This window comes from Mesocricetus auratus, unplaced genomic scaffold, assembly GCF_017639785.1.
Source record: "Mesocricetus auratus isolate SY011 unplaced genomic scaffold, BCM_Maur_2.0 Super-Scaffold_6730, whole genome shotgun sequence".
NCBI classification, from domain to species: Eukaryota; Metazoa; Chordata; class Mammalia; order Rodentia; family Cricetidae; genus Mesocricetus; species Mesocricetus auratus.
This window is the reverse complement of record NW_024429184.1, coordinates 104,096,006-104,113,933: the sequence shown is the minus strand read 5'-3', so window position 1 is coordinate 104,113,933 and position 17,928 is coordinate 104,096,006. Positions and strand designations below refer to the sequence as shown.

General features: G+C 37.3%; 1 protein-coding gene across 1 annotated transcript in view; it reads left to right on the top strand.

Annotated features, from left to right (window-relative positions):
• Prr16 (proline rich 16) overlaps positions 1-16,345 on the top strand; it is a 264,124-nt gene extending 247,779 nt beyond the window's left edge. The window contains exon 3 of the transcript XR_005875749.1: positions 13,308-16,345. The gene's annotated coding sequence lies outside the window, so the exon portion shown is untranslated. The remainder of the gene's footprint in view (positions 1-13,307) is intronic.
• The last annotated feature ends 1,583 nt before the right edge of the window (positions 16,346-17,928 follow it).

Genomic DNA, 17,928 nt, shown 5'->3' with positions numbered 1-17,928 from the left:
AATATCCAGAGAACACTGAACTCTAGCAGTCTACCACAGTCAGAGGTCCATTGATGAAGCAAAATTTAAATACAGAGATCATAGATGGTGGTAGTATATTGCCCTAAGAGTACGCAGGAATCAAGCTGCATGTGGTAGCACATATGTACAATCCCAGCACCAGGATGGCCCAAATAGGTGGAGTGTTCCAAGCTTGAGACCAGCCTGGGTTATCTTGTGAGTACTGGACCAGTCAGAGCTACAATGAGAGAGCCTGTAAATATACTGAAATGAACAAGAAATATTAGAATGTATTGGAACTCATTTTGGGGCAAAAGTTGTTTTGAAAGCCAAATCAAACATCATTAGCATTGGAATCATTTAATTATGGATATGGTATCAGCATGTAATTGACTTCCTCTATAGTCAAAGTTCTGTGTCAATGGATTACATTGTAGAGGCATCCTGTCAAATGTGAGAATACAGAGGCCTACAATTTCTGCAAGTGTAATAACCTCAATGTCTGCTCACCTTTTGTTACTCAGTTGACTTACATGTGCAGTCTATTTTTTTGGCAATATAGGCATAAATTTTCTAGTTCCCAGTGGAGGCAAGACTGAAGGATGGGCAACCATAACAGGTTCAATGTAAATGATCTTACAACTGTACCAAGTAAGCCTTTAGCAGTACATCTCACGCTCCCAGGAGAGAGAAGCCAGCTTACAAGCTTTGTATTTTTCACAAGACCTTTTCCAGGGAATCTCCTAGTATACAAGCAGGTTTCTTTCTTATCCATATGCTCACATCATTCAGAAATGTGTGCTGAAGAAGCAATGGTTTTGGAAGAATAAAAGTAAAATAAAATGCAATGTATTTTATTTTGACTGTATCCTAATCCTTTTCCATTTCATACATTTTAAAAGGGAATAGGGACTAGACAGGACATCTGGCAGACACATTAGTTTTTCTTAATCTTCAGAGACCTTAATAATACAAGAAAGCCCATTATTCCTTTACAGACTTACATAGTTTTATTTAGCAGGTAATCATGGCTAGAATAATTGTAGTTGACTTTTGCTCTTGTCTATGCAGAGGAAGGTAGACAAGGCATTTAACTGTAATATGATAATGAACTGAAAACCCATGAGATCCAGATTTCTATTTTCCCAAGCCATCTTTCTGAACCTTCTACCTTCTATTTGAAATCCAGAGGGGAGGAATATCTTTCATAAAGATGAAAGCATGCAATGTTTAATTTCTTTGTCTAATATTATTAATGGTGGGGAAGCATGAGTGGACATTACATTGCAGTTATCATATGTGTTATGTCCTACTTAAAAAGGGTGAGTTCTGATATAAATGATTAGCCAAGGAGAGAGGAGGATGACTAGAATTTTAACTTTGTTTTGATCAAAGGTACTCTCCATAAGAAAATAACACTATTCTTTTGGCATGCCACATTTAATTTCAATGGTATTTAGTTCAACACACACATGCTAACATTAGATTTACCAGGATTTAATTCAGCTTCACAGTGTTTTGCCAAAAGGAAAATATGCAGCCATCCATTTCACAAAGCTAATCAGGTTGCAACTGTTTCTCTAAGAAACACATGATTGAGTAAAATGGATATAAAATAGTGGGGTAGAAAAGTGGGATTTACAAAAATGTCGCTTTTGGAAAAATTTGCAAAGTGAGTGAAATTCTTGTTCCTTCTATGTTAACAAAAACAATCAGAGAGCAAATATTTCTTAGGTGAAAAGGAAACACAAGCATGCACCCTCTGAGTCCATTAGGAAGCTATACGAAATGCTCACATTTCTACAGCCAACTCCCTCACTTCTGATGATGAAGTCAGTGTTCTCATTTAGTATCTTTTCTGTGTTTATGTGACAAATACTATAGAGCATTTAGGTGATGGACTTTCATTCAGTTCCTTGAGCATTTTATACACTGTGTTCTGTAACTTACTAAATAGTAGAAAATATTTACAATTGATTACAAGAATAGAGAAAATGCTGATAATGTTTAATGCCATCAGAAGAAAGATGCCAGGGTGTCTTTGGCAGATCTGCTCTTGTGGTTTGCAGGACTCCTACACAAGAGGCAAGACAGCTCCTATGTGGGCAGCAAGAGAGCCTGGGACATTGTATAAGGATCAAATCATAAGGCAACTTCAATAGAGAATCATCAGTTGAAACTCTTCCCTTTTTGGAAGAAATACATGAATACTGCAAACTTATTTTTATATATGTTCTCAATTTCCTCCTACAGAATTGTAGATAAGCCAAAAATACCAATATCCTATATACTCCTTGGAAACAATATTAAGCAATAGAAATTTTCATTTAATCATCAAAAGTCATTAATATTTAATAATTAATCCTCATAACAAGAAACGGTAAGTATCTCCAGAAATTATCTTTCAAAGTAACGTTTCTTACCAGCAGTTTTAAAAGGAAGAGAAAAAGATGGCTTTTGTTGAAAGTATTTATTCAATTTTATGGGTGAATTTGCCTGTGATATTTAATCGTAAGATTTATGAACTAGCTTTCAAGTGTCTGATAAAGTACCGCTAGATAGCTCAGAGGTAAGAGTCTAAGAGATTTTGTTTGTTTGTTTGTTTTTAAAATTTAGTTCTTGAGAGTAACTCCATAGACCAAGAAATACTCTGTTGCAGAATGGTCTCCAGTCTTCAGACATGCTTTTAAATCCTATTAAAAAAAAGATTGTCAAGGGGTGGAATAAAGAGCTCGCTGCTAATAGCACAAACTGCTTATGCAAAGGAGATGAGCTTAGACCATAGCACCTAGGTACGATGGCTCTTAACTACCATAAATGAAAGCTGACTACCATAAATGGTAACTTTAATAAAGCATAATTTCTCATTATATCGCAAAGGTGTCACCATACTAATTTCACCTAGATTAAAACAACTGTCACAATAACTGATAAGCATTTATTTTTCAAACTGGTATTTTTTCTGTAGGGCATATTTCAGAAGAGTAAAAATATTTTTCCTTGACCTTCTCATTAGTTCAGGGCTCAGACTTCTTTAACAAATGGGATAACAAGAAAAAAGTGTATATGTGTGCTTCATATATGCAACACAGAGAGCTACATAAGGAAATGAAGACCTAGAGTCATGGGTTAACCTCTACGTTTATGTAGAATGAAGAATTGGGTAGCACTGTGGTATGAACAGATAAACCGGTATGATACAACGCGGATAAACTTGAGAGATTCAGGAGCTGTTTGCTCAAAGTCCTCTGTATTTTGGAGAAAAATGTCTTTTTTTCCCCAGAGTTTATCAGGACACTGCTCACAGGGAACATTTCTGAACTACCATAGCAGAGGAGATGCTGGAGTGGAATGGCTTTCTGCAGGACCTTTCTGTAGCTGTAATCTCAAAGTTTTTCTTATTAAAATACACGGTATGCCAAGATTCAATGATTCAGGGCGTTGCCATATTCCAAACTCCAGTAATACACATATGCTTATAAGAAACTCTTTCAGATACCAATAAGAGTAATAGAATATTTTCCACAGATTAAACAGCTTCTATACCTTCCTTTAGTTTATATTGAAAGCTAATCATCTCAAGAGATTTTGTGAATACTTTGATGTTCTTCAGATATTTAAATGTTAAAAACAGACAACTTTATCTTTACATAGCTTGTAAGATAGATGCTATTTTGATTTATGACCTTTTCAGTGTGTGATCATTTTAACTTTACATAAGAAATGAGAGAAAATAGTGATGCGATATACAATATGTTGAGAAGTTCTTAGGCCTATCATCTATACTGTTTTCTACAGGTTAGGTATGAATGGAAAACCCTCCGGAATAATAATAAGGGATTTGATGCTATATTTGATTCCAAAGGAAAGGGTTGAAGTGGGAAAGATAAAATAATCCACTTGGCTACATTTGCAAGGTCAGTTCACACGCATCCACACAGGCATATGACCACTGTCTCAGAGGCTTGAGTCCTTCAAAACCTGTCTGGGATTGCCCCTGGCATCTGAGACTGAAAGTGCTATTTGTTGTCTCAGTGTGTGTAATACTTTTCTCTTTGAGTTTCGGTTTCACATGGAGATGGATGGGACAGTTAGAAAGACACTGAGAGAAGTGGGCATGACTTCAGTTCTCCTGCTTCCTTGACAGAGTCCTGGTCTTGCACTTGCCCCACATCCTTGCAGGCATTGGTCAGCTGTTTTGTTAACCATAACTATTCTGACTGGGGCAAGATGAAATCTAATGCAGTTTGAATTTCTGTTTCCCTAATTGTTAAAGGTGATGACCATTTTTTGAGAAATTGTCTGTCTTGAAATATGTTCCCACTTTTCATTTTCATTAGCTTTTCCTAACTTTGTAGTTTCCTCTGCTATTTGGAAATAATAATTTTTATTTTTTAAATATATATTTCCTTTTATTGGAAATAGATCCCCCCTGCCACATATAATATCCTGATTATAGTTTCTCCTCCCTCTACTGCTCCCAATTCCTCTCCATCTTCCCTCCTGTCTGGATCCACCCCCTTTCTGTCTATCATTAGAAATAAACAGACTTTTAAGGGATAATAATAAAAGAAAATGAGGTAAAACAAAAACTAACACATTTAAATAGAATAAACTACAACAACAACAAAACAAAACAGAAGGAAAAGAGCCCAAGAAAAGGCACAAGAAAGTGATATGCAGTCAGAGACTCAATGATTCTCACACTTAGAAATTCCTCAAAAACAAAACACTAATCTGGAATTCATTATATATATGTATATACTATATAGTGAGAAGAGAGAAATATATATATAAACATTGTTTATATATGCTTAATATATATATAGTTTGTTATAAATAATAAAATTTAAAAATAAGAAAATAAAACCTGACAAGATGTAATTAGACAAGGAACCTCCAAAGATGACTGTGAGTTCATTTTCCGTTCCTCATCTACTCTTCTGGGCATGCAGTCTCCCCTTACAAGCAGTTTGTTTCCCCAGTGAGACTCCCTTGAAGAAATCTCAATTTTCATTAGCAAGTGATTATCAAATTAGAGATTACATCTATGCTAGGGATAGAGATTTGTATCCACTTCTCTTTTTCAGCTTTAGGAACCCATCTGGTGTAGACCCATATGAGCCCTGTGTATGCTGCCTCTTTCTCTACGAGTTCATATGTGCACTGCTCATAGTTATTTAGAAGGCCTTGTTTTCTTGGTGTCTTCTATCTCCTCTGGCTCCTACACATTCTAGTCTTCTACAGGGTTCGCTGTGCCTTGAGGTGAAGGGATATTTTAGAGATATCCTGTTCAGAGATGTATGTATGTATGTATGTATGTATGTATGTATGTATGCATTTATGTATATCAGTAGTATTTTGTTTTACCCTAGGTTTCTGGGCTATTTAGTCTCCAGTTCTTGGTCATCTAAGCAGTGTTGGGAATTGGTTCCATCACATACATCAAATAAGATATTGGTTGGTTACTCCTACAAGCTTTGTGCAATGACTGCACTAGAATATCTTACAGGCAGGAAACCATTGCAGAGCAAAGTGTTTGTGGTTGAATTGGTCTTTACATTTTTCCTTTGGTTGCCTGCAGAGTACCTCCTGTACCAATGATTCTAGAGTTTGGGAGTGGAAGCACTATGATCTCAAATCTTGCTGTCTGCCTTCCAGCTCTGATAAAAAGGGATTTTGTTTTTGAGACAGGGTTTCTCTGCATTGCTTTGGAGCCTGTCCTGGCCCTCATTCTGTAGATCAGGCTAGGCTATAACTCACAGAGATCCACCTGCCTATGCCTCCCAAGTGCTGGGATTAAAGACATGTGCCACCAACGCCTGGATGAAAAAGGGAAATTTGAAGAATCATGACATTTCAGGATCCTATACACATTTTTTCTTTAGAAAATCGTCATCTAAACTTAAAGTTTTAACATGTCTTTAAACTTATATTTTGTCACTTAATAAACATACTTAATACATCAAACATTAACCCAGAGTTCATTACCTTGACTTGCTAATGGATGAGGCATCCTAAGGTAATACCAGCATTGCTCTGGGACAAAAAAAGCAAAGTGGCCATCAGAGAATCCCATGTTATTTAAATGACATTGTTAATTTATGAGAAGAAATTTACAACTAAGAATATGGTGCTAGAACTAGCAGTGTGGTTTTGTTCAATTTAAAGTCAATATTTTAAGGAGTTTTTCTCATATTCCTTATGTGCGAAGCATGAAATGAAATGCTTTTTCTCCCCTGCACCTCTTTTTTCCCCTGGCTCCCTCTCACCTCCCCCCATGTTCCCAATATGCTCAGGAGATCCTGTCCCATTACGCTTATCTGGTGTAACATGAATATCTCTCTTAGGGTCCTTCCTGTTTCACAGAATCTCTGGCAGTGGGATTGTAGGCTGGCACTCCCCTGATCCTTGTCTAAAATCCATATATGAGTGAGTACATACCATGTTTGTCTTTTTGTGTCTGGGTTACCTCACTCAGGATGGTTTCTTCTAGTGCTGTCCATTTGCCTGCAAATTTCAAGATTCCATTGTTTTGTTTTGTTTTTTTCCACTGAGTAGTATTCCATTGTGTAAATGCACCACATTTTCTCCATCCACTCTTCAGTTGAGGGGCATCTAGGTTGCCTCCAGGTTCTGGCTATTACAAATAATGCTGCTATGAACATAGTGGAACAGATGTCCATATTTTATGAATGTGCATCTTTTGGGTAGATGCCTAAGAGTGGAATTGCTGGGTCTTGTGGTAGACTGATTCCCATTTTCCTGAGGAATCTCCATACTGATTTCCAAAGTGGCTGTACAAGTTGGCACTCCCACCAGTTAGGTTCTTAACAAATGTAATAAAAATAAGTTCTCAAGAAGTCAAGCGAAGGATGGACAAAAGTTTACTGCAAAGATATAGAAAATTAATATTTCATTCTTTATTAGTCCTTGCTTATACTTATTTATTTATATGTTAATATCCTTTATTTCTGCTTTCTCTATGCATCTGCAGTTTTAAGGCCACATGAAGTGGGTGGGAGTCATAGACTTGTGATTGTAGGACAGTCCTGGATTTAATCTCTCTTGGCCAGAATTTGCATTCATGGGAAACTGAAGAAACCTGTGTTATAGGTTAGTGGAACTGATAGTAAGGTGTCTAATGCTTAAGTCAGTTTAAGATGTAATTGGAATCTCATGTTTTTGTTTTATTTTCCACAGTTAGCATAATCTCTAGTTCGTAGTAGGCATTTGTTTTTTACTGTGTTGAACATAATGACTATTTCTTGCTTGAATTATTTTAACAGTTCTGGGTAGAAGGAGAAGACATTTCCTTTAAGGGAAAAGACATTGGAATTTTCATCCTTATGGTTTTCTATGGCAGTAGATGTAAAACATATTGACCTATGGTTCAACATATTTTATATTGCGAATATACATAATTAATTTATTTAAATATTTTCAGCTTCGATATCTGTTTTATAAAATATAAAAGATAAAAATAAATAATCTCAGGGCCGGGAGGTGGTGGTGCATGCCTTTACTCCCAGCACTCGGGAGGCAGAGGCAGGCAGAACTCTGTGAGTTTGAGACCAGCCTGGTTGTAGAGAGCTGCGAAGTGCCGCACCCCTAAGATGGTGCTGGCTTCCGCCTCTGCTAGCCCGACAGCAAGTGCTCTCTGTGATAAACAACTCCTTATTTGGTCAAGGCTGGATATCTGGCTTGCTTCCTTGTATGTGGACCTATCTGCTGTCACCACATGGCTTACCGGGGTTGGCCGCCCAAGGGCCTTTTTAAGCTGTGGGCGGGCACTCCCTGGGGTCAGAAGATTTGTTCAAGGTCCTGAATAAACTGCTTGTGAGAAGGATTCCTGAGTCGCGTCTTCCTTGCTGGTCGAGGTGGTCGTGACAGTTTGGTCTACAAGAGCTACTTCCAGGACAGCCTACAAAACCACACAGAAGCCCTGTCTCAAAAAACAAACAAACAAACAAATAAATTCAAAATGCATATAGATTGCAAAGAAGGAAAGTATAAAAACCATTCCAAGGTCCAGAAAAATATATAATATTGTGAAGCATTTTTTTTATAATTTCACATGCTTAGCGTTCTTGCTCTCTTGGATGTCTTTGAATTGTGCAGCACTCACTGCATGAAAGTACTCTCAGCCACTTAAAGGACTACTTACAGCAATTAATTAATTTGATATCTAACCCAAAGTCTCAATTACCTAGGACATTTCATATTTTGAATTTTATATTTGGATCTGGGGGGAAAATGGAAGAGTGGGTAAGGTTTAAAAACCTTGAAAAACTTGAATCTATTTCAAATGAAGCAAAGCCTACCTGAGCATTTACCCCTCTGATTTCAAGAATGGATCAAAAAGCATTCCCACGTGTGTACCTTAGTTCATATTTGTTTATAACAGGTTTTGATGTGTGCAATTATTTCGTTCATCATTTCAGGGCTTAGCAAATTTATTTTTACATACCATCATTTAACATGTCAACAGGCATCATTACCTCCCTCCACAATCTAAGGAACTATCCAAATATAAATACAGAGTGATTATTTTAAAAAATTGTATATCTTAAAACCTATAATAATAGAAGTTTGTATCATAAAATTTGAAAACTTAAATATCAAAATTGTTTGGAGCTTTTCTCCAGTCAGACAATAGTTTAAGCCTGATATTTCTGAAATGAACAACACAGTGCTTAATACCAGCAAGCCAGCCACGTGGATCTCTAACTCTAGTACTCAGAAAAGCAGAAATGTATCCTTTAATAGCCCATTTTATAGTTCAATCAGCAAATGTAAAATGTATATTTAAGATTTGGATTTTTATTTTATTGCTTTCAGTTTGTGGCTTCTGAGAACTGAAAAGCACATATCAACTTCCAAGAGCTACCTCCCAAAATAATAGAAATATGAAAATCTCTGAAACATGTTGGCTCTTCTCTTCAGTAGGTGTCAACTGAATGGAATAACTCTTAAATTAGTGAAAAAGAGTAGACTATTTTACCCTTCTCAATTTGTCATCAAGAAAACACCTGAAACTGTAATGGTTTCTTACAGCCTTGGTTTCTGACATTCCTTTGGCTAAAACATGTGCAATACATACTCCCTCTCCCCCACCTCTTCAGTCTGACTTCACCCTTTCCAGCCACTCTCTCCTTAAAGATTCTTTTTTATTTATTTATTTATTTATATTTCAGTTTAATCATGTCCTATTCCTGTTGCAATAGATTTTTGTTGGTTTGTTTGTTTGTTTGTTTTTAAGGGCATCCTGAGCTCTGCTAACTCTACAAAGATTTTTGTCTTTTCTTCCTTAAATTCTATCATATACAAGATCTAAGGCAAAAGGTCCCGCCTTGCTTCTGTAAAATACAGGAGACACCAAGCATCACCTTCCTTCTGTGTCTTTAGCCTTACTGTTTCTTTCATACCAAATATCATTATTTCCCAGCTATTAGCAGTTGATTACTTTTGTAATTCTAATCAGTTTCTCAGATCTCAATTCAGATGCCTCTTGTTGGATCATTATTCCTACTTTTACCTTTCATTTCACATTGTGGAACAAATCTTACTAGGAGTCTTCTTGGGAGTGGTACTCACAGAAATTCTTTTACTATATCTGTGGTTCCTAATTCAGAATCTGTTGCTATTGGATGAAAATAAATATTTTGAATGAGTTAACAGATGAAGAATAGATTGACTTTATTTAAGAAATCAATAATAAGTAATATTAAAATGTTTTTAACTCTCCTAAATTATAGTCCTATGAAAATGTAATGGGAATATTTTAAGTCTTGAACTGTCTGAATTGTTTCCTTCATCTAATTGCTTTTCTTGACTTTCGTTGCTTTCTTTAAGAGATTGGTTGATTTCTTGCAATTTTTTGTTTGTTTTTTTCTTCCATTTCTTTAAGGGATTTTCTTATATCCTCTTTGAGGGCCTCTATCATTTTCATGAAGACGCTTTTAAGGTCATTCTCTTCTGTTTCTTCTGTGTTGGTATGTTCAGGTCTTGCTGGTCTAGAGTTCCTAGACTCCAGTGGTGTCATATAACTCTTTCTGTTGTTGGCTGTGTTCTTATACTGTCATCCTCTCATGTCTTCTTCCAGTGGCTATAGGTGGGGTCTCTCCTGGTGGATATGTGAAAGGTTCTATGCCCCCCCACTGGCGGGTGGAGGGGCAAGACTGGAATGCCAGCCAATGGTGCTGGATGCTTTGTTCGGCCTCCAGGTCCTTGTGGGGGATTCAGTGGCAGGAAGGGTCTGTTGGCTGCAGGTCAGGGAACTCAAAGAGGGAAAGGTGGGCTAGAGGAGCCCCTGGGACTCACCTCTCTAACAGAGAGTGGAGGGGCAAGACCGGAATGGCAGCCAGTGACTGCCATATCTGCCATCTTAGAGCTTTCATCCAGTGGCTGATAGAAGCAGAGGCAGACACCCACAGCTAAACACTGAACTGAACTCCTAGAAACCAGTTGCAGAGAGGGAGGAGTGATGAGCAAAGGGGTCAAGACTGGGCTGGTAAAACCCACAGGAAAAGTTGACCTTAACAAGGAGAAGCTCATGGACCCCAGACTGATGGCTGAGAGACTAGCATGGTACTGATCCAAAGCCCCTGAACATGGGTGTCAGTGAAGAGGCCTAGTCAGTCTATGGGGGCTGGGGTAGGAGATCAGTATTTATCTCCGGCATACGAATGGACTTTGGGAGCACATTACACATCAAGGGATGCTCTCTCAGCCTGGACACATATGGGAGGGCTTAATCTCTGCTCTGGATGATATGACAGACTTTGGGGAGCCCCCATGGAAGGTCTCACCATCCCTGGGAGTGGAGTGGGTATGGGTGGGGGGTTGGAGGGGTTGATAGGGGATGGAGGATTAGGGGAGGGAGAGGAACCTGGGATTAACATGTGGAACAGGCTTGTTTCTAATTTAAATAAAAATAAATTTTAAAAATTTATAATGGGAATACTTAAACAGCTTTTAAAAAATACATGAATTCTAAACCCATATTTTTAGTATTTTTAGAGAAAGTCAACTTTAACCATGTTTCATACTGGTTTAAGTTCATAGAAAATCACAATATTAATTATTGTGAACCTGTTACTTATGTATTTTTAACAGCTAATGTTGGTTTCCTTTGCATACATAGAAGCTCCAATTCCCAGGTAATATAAAAATGGAACAGATAGATTCCCATGATATTCAAGAGTGTTTTCCTCTTTCAGACAGATGTACTCATGCTCTCTGAAGCAGCTCTGTGATTAACCCGTTTTCTTCATGCCTTCTGTTCCTTTCATAGGAAATTTTTAATGAGGAGCCAGAGCAAAGATCCACACTCTGTCAGACCTTATTTGTTGATTTCTGAAATTTGATCTTCAGGTTAGAAGAAAAGGTTATTTAGGATTTTTCTTTTTATTGTTATGGACTTAAATTTCAAAGACATTTTTCTCACAGTAGAACAATATCAAAGAATTATCAATATAACAGCACAGTAAATATCTTGGTATGGAAGGGCAAATAATTCCATTACTTTTCTGTTGTTATGACCATTTCCAAGAAAACGTATAAAAGACAGAGTATATTGGGGGTTTACAGTTTCACAGGGTGAAACCATGACCATCATGATGTGTAACATGGGAGCAGAAAGGCCACACATGGTGTTAGAGCAGTAGCTAAAAGCTTACATATGGATCCACATATAAGGCAGAGAGAGCTAACTGGGAATGGTGTCAGATTTTTAAACCTTAAAGACTCACTCCCAGTGATGCACCTCCTTAAACAAGTCAACACCTCCTAATCCTTCACAAACATTTCTACCAACTGGGGACAAAGTATTCAAATATACGAACCAATGGGGGGAAATCTCATTCAAATGGTCATAGGTGGGAAGGGAGGTGGGATGGCCCGGAAGTAGTTGGAGAGAGGGGATTGGCACATTATATGGAGTTCTCAAAGAATAAACAAAAACATTATTATTTTAATTTTAACTTGAAAACAGTACCTCATCTTTACTAAAATCAAAGGATCAATCATGACACAATTTTTAACACTTTTTTTTCTGGACCTAATGTTGTGAGTATTCTCTACTATGTCATTAATGTGACAGAAGACAGAAGACCTAAAACATCAATTCATGTTAAATGTTCTGGATGCTGAGAATTATGACAATGCTTCATTTACTTTTGCTTCTCCACTAACATACTCATCAATTAAAAACAAGGATGCAAATTCTTTTAAAACACTTGGTTTTAGGTAGTGTAGGTACCTGTGATGACAAACAAAACCAGTTCTCAAGCAGTTCTGCTCCACAAAAGCAGATGGTATACTTTGGCTACTCTGATGATATTTACATTATGTTACATTATTTTATATCACTAAGAGTTTCAAAGTAAAATATCGGCATTAATGGAGAGCTAATTTTAAATGTTTCAAGGCAATATATTTAAAATATATTTAAAAAGTGTGTCTTCAGGGCCTTAAAGAAGTATGTTGAGAATATGAAAGATTTATAAGCGAGTAAAGTTACATGAAGTTAAAAAAAATGGGAGGGATAAGGAATCTTTTGCTTGAAAAGTTCAATTGAAGAGAGGGAGGAGGGATCATATGAACAATGAGGATCAATATCAAGACTGGGAAAACCACGGAGACAGGTGACATGAACTAGTGGGAGCTCAAGGACTATGGACTGATAACTGGGGAACCTGCATGTGACTGAAGTAGGCCCTCTGAATGTGGATGACAATTATGTGGATTGATCTGTTTGGGGGTTCTGGCAGTGGGACAGGGTCTATCCCAGGTGTATGAACTAGTTTTTTGGAGTCCATTCCCTATGGTGAGATACCTTGCTTAGCCTTGATACAGAGGGGAGATGTTTTTCCTGCTGCAACTTTATATGCTAGACTTGGTTGACACCCAAGGAAGGCCTTACCCACTATGAGGAGTGGGATACAGGGGAGGTGGGAGAATGGGAGTGGGGGGGAGTGGGAAATGGGGAGGTGTGGAAGTAGGAGGAGGGAAGGGAGAACTGGGGATGGTATGTAAAATTTTAAAATTTAAATGAAAAGAAAAAGAAACATTATAGTATCAAGACTTGATAATTAAGTTATAAAAATGCTTTTATACAGTGATTTTACTGTATATAGTATTTAAACAAATGATTGATAATTCAAAGAATTCAAAATTGAAATTATATAGCATATTAAATTAATACATATTTCTATCCCTAATATTTATATCTTTTTCTTAAATTATACCTACTGTTTGAACTGATTTTGCAATGATATATGTCTTTGTTTTCTTCTTTCTAACAGCTTTATCAGGTTGGAAGGAATACTTTTATTTAGAGGCATGTGGATCCACTTTTCTTATTTCAAATTCATCCTTGACCTCTTGAGACCAGATCTAATTTCAGTATAACCACAAGCCTGACCCTGTCATAGAAGCCAACCCTTCCTTTGGAGCACAAATGACCAATGAGATGATCTCCATAAAATCATCTGCCTCCAACTTGACAATCATGATCAGAGCCAGGGGGGCAGAAAATGCCACAGCCTTAAAGTATCTTCACTCACGATTTACCAGGAAGTTACAACACACAAGAAACAACACACAGATGAAAAGGACTAAGCCAACAAGCAAACAAAGTCAAACAATCTTATTTCACAACGGGAAACCAATAATCTTGACTATCAGCCTGCCCAGAAAAAAAAATACAATTCATCAATGAAGTTATTAAATTATACATTGACTTATCATTTTAAAAGGTGGAAATTTAGGGACAGGAGGTATCTCAAGACAGAATCAATCCTAACTTCAACATACTTAGACAAAACCAAAACTAAACCAGCCAGAACACTGCACGAATGCGATTAGAAGGAATGCTGCTGTTTGCATAGATGGACATGCCCACAGTATATGCTCCCTCAAAGCCATAATGGATAGCAGCATTGGCACCAATTGCTTGAAAAGTTCCAGTGTTACGTCCTCGACTTCATTTTGGTTGAGAGAGGAAGTCGGTTTGCACTGATTACTTCTCCATGCACTTGTGATATTTGCACAGTTGCTTCCATTCAGGGTAACGAAGTGTTATGTTATTTGCACAGATGATGCCACCAGTGTTGAGATGACAAAAAGCAGCTTCTTGCAGGCATCCAGAAGGATTACTTGAGATTTCTCAAGATAATGAGAACTCTTTTTTTCTGGTTAACAAAAGTTACTTAATTAAAGAAATGAATTTGTTTCTAAACCAAACTGTAGAACTATAAAGAAAACATTATTGTGGTCAAATGAATGAGAATGAAATCCAAAGGGTTTCTTTTATATCATTAATATTAAGAAGTTGAGCACGGTAAACTGCATATTAGACAGTGATGTGTTAATTCTATTCGGTAAATTCAAAAAGTCATTTGCAATTTGTATTTCACATGTAACAATTTTATAATCATTTCCTGAGAAAATGTATCAGATAAACAAACAGCATTTTTTCAGTTTATTTTTCTAAATAAATGTGTTGTTTGTAGAAGCTGTAGTTGTTTATTTAATTTAGTTTTTGTTACCTGGATATTCCTCCTTTTGTTTGTCTAAGAGTCTTTTTGCATAATTCAGAATTAAAGATACCCTGAAATTTCAAATCAGTTTATACTATAAATTTATGCTCTGTTGTCTAAAACCTAAGAAGATGGTACATTATTTACACCATGACTTTCTTGTAAAGGGCTATTTAACGTCATTGTAGCAGGATCAAGAATTACTATCCATACAACACAATGTTTCTGGAAAACAAAGTTCAGACCTTATAAAAGGAAAGATTTTTCTTGTCCTCTTCCTGGAGAATAAAATTAGATTTAAACACTTAGGTCATTAATCATAGCTAATGAGCCCTCATTATCCCCCCCCACCAGAGGTCTGCTTACAACATCCATAATTATACTTAAAATTGACTAAGCAATCAGACTGGAGGAAATGAGAACATCTCAATCAACAAAGGTTTATTGAACCCTCACAAAATGCTCATCCACAGGTATGGGTTCTAGGCTGACAAGTAAGTGGTGTGATCTGATATTCAAATATCAAATATTTTTTAACTATGAAAAGAGTGATTCTTGAATTTATTCTTAAACTTTAGTCTGATACTGAAGTCCTGTCATATTTTTTTCTGCAAACAAAAACTGGCTGAGTTTCTATGGTGTATCTTGCTTGTAACAGTAACATATAACATAATAAAAATTTGTTTGCAATGTAATTTTGAGCCCTTGAAAATTAAGACACCATACCTGAAAAATAATACAACTGGAAATCAAATGACTGTGGGTTGTTGAATACTAAGGTATAAGTGTCTGGATTCATTCAGATTCTTTAAAATCACAGTGATTGTTTCAAACTGCAAATTATTTGAAATTATATACAGGAAGTCAGCTTTCCCCAACTGAAAGTAAATTTCATCAATAATGAATAGTTGAACATAGCTCTTCATTTTGTAAACACACTCTGCCGTTAATAGCACTGTGTATAATGTGCTCTAGAAATTCCTAAAAGATTTGCAAAGATATGAAATTATCAGTTTGCTCTTCAGCAGAATTATTCTCATAGGAATTTATAATGTATGTTAGATTGAGGTAGGATATAGGTGGCCAAACTTGGGAGGGGGTGTTTAAAATTCTTTCTTTCAGTTTTTCTCTTTAGATGTTTTGTTTATTTTCTAGTCTACTTTACTCATCTCTCAATCTCTCTCTCTTTGTATTAAAATTTTAAGTTCTTCACAGTTTAACTCACAATTCTGTATGTCATTAATAAACTCTATGATGCTGCCCTCAGTTTCCATTTAGAAGTATTAATAATAGATTCTTTTCAAGTAAAATGGACCAAATAGGTAATATTCAGCCACTTTTTGTTCAGTCTTGCTTTCAGAGACAAGCACATGTAACAAAATTTCCCAATGTGCTGTCCCAAATCCAGGTTTTGGTGGAAGACAATGCCTTCAGTTACTGGGTGCTCATTATATGTACCGTATTTAGGTATAAGAACAAGAAGATGGGGAGAAAAATACAGAAATCCTATTTTGATAGAACTGAACATGTTGGAGAGAATTACTTCAAACCTTAGCTACAGTAGTTAACAAAAAAATTAAAACTGTGTAGAATTCCACAGTGGAAGTCTATGTTATGCAAGGACAATACATCCACTAAGAGAAGTGAATTCTGAGCTGTGGAAGATGGCTAATTGAGGTTGAAACACAAACAATCAGGCCCTTGCTATAGTAAGAGCAAAGAACATAGTGGTCAGAAGACCTGAAATAGGCTAAAGATGGTGGAGCACAGGGAACAACAAATAGCACAGTGAAATCTAGTAGGAAGAGCCAGACCCTACCTATCTATGTCATCAGTAAAAACAGAACAAAACATGCTATATGAAGACCACAGAGACTATTACAGAAATCCATAACTAATAGTAAGTTGCTGAAACAACATATGTAGGCAATTTCACCCCTCAGACAAAGAAGACAAATTCCCCTCCCTCTGCCTCTCCACCCACATGCATGAAGGCTTTACTTGATTCCCAAAACCAGTAGATCTGATAGTTATCCAGCAAGTGGTTAAAGATACCTGAATGAATGCAAACCACAGATAGGGAGACTCAAAAGAAAGGAAGGTTGGGCAAGAATTTCAGCATTAGAAAAGGCTTTGGGGGGATTCTAGATATGGATCAGGATAGTGCCAGTCTGCACTTCCACAGATAGAGAGTCTGGGAAACAGGAAAGAACCTAAAAGATATGCAAATATGCATAGTACCCAAGAGAAGAGGATGGAGACAAGATCCTCTGAATGGATGAGGAACATGGCGAGGGGTGGGGGGGAGTGGGACCTGGGAAGAATAGAGGGGGTAAAGAGGAAGGGAGTTGGTCATGGGGGAACAGGAAGTTGAGGGGGTGGGGGTAGAATAGGGGGAAGAGGGAATCATAGGATCGAAGACAGATCAGGCACCAGAGTGACCTCGAGTGATCTAAAGGTATAACATCAATTGGCAAGCTAAGCAATAGTGGAGGGACCACCTCGAATGCCCATTCCTGATAATGAACTTGATGTCTATAACCATCCGGGAGCCTTCATCCTGTGACTGATGGAAGCAGAGGCAAACACACAACTAAGCACTGAACTGAACCCAAGGAACCCAGTGACAGAGAGAGAGGAGTGATGAGCAAATTGGCAAAGAATGGGCTGGCAAAACCAGCAGAGACAGCTGATCTGAACAGGGGAGTGCTCTTGGACCCCAGACCGACAGTGGGGAGGCCAGCATGGGACTGATCTGGACCCCCCAAATGTGAGTGTCAGTGAGAAGGCCTGGGCAACCTATGGGGCCCTGAGCTGTGGATCAGTGTCTATCCCTGGTATACAAACTGTCTTCATGTGCCTATAGCACAAAGAGAGATGCTCTCTCAGCCTGGACTCTTAGGGGAGTGCCTTGACCCTACCAAGAGTAAAATAACAGACTCTAGATATCCCCTATGTGGAAGCATTTGGCAATAGGGTGGGAGGGAGGGGGGAAGGGGAGTGTGGGAGGAGGGGAGGGAGAGGGAACTGGGATTGACATGTAAAACAAGCTATTTAAAATTAAAATAAAAAATGATAAAAAAAAGAAAAGGCTTTGGGAACATTTTGGTCCTACAATTACTAATAAATATACAAAAGTTCATTCAGTAGACATGGATCAGAGAGACAGGTAGACAGATGATAAACATATAGAAAAACATGTAAAGCCAATATGTCTTGATCTATGTTTGCCAAGGGAATCAGAAAAACAAAACAAAACAAAACAACAACAATAACAAAAACAACCTGGTGCTACTCTGTCTAGTTCTGGCATATAATTCATAAGATTATTAGGAACTAGGCTTCCTCTGAATCTCTGCACTGACTTTAAGGGTTTCGGGATGGG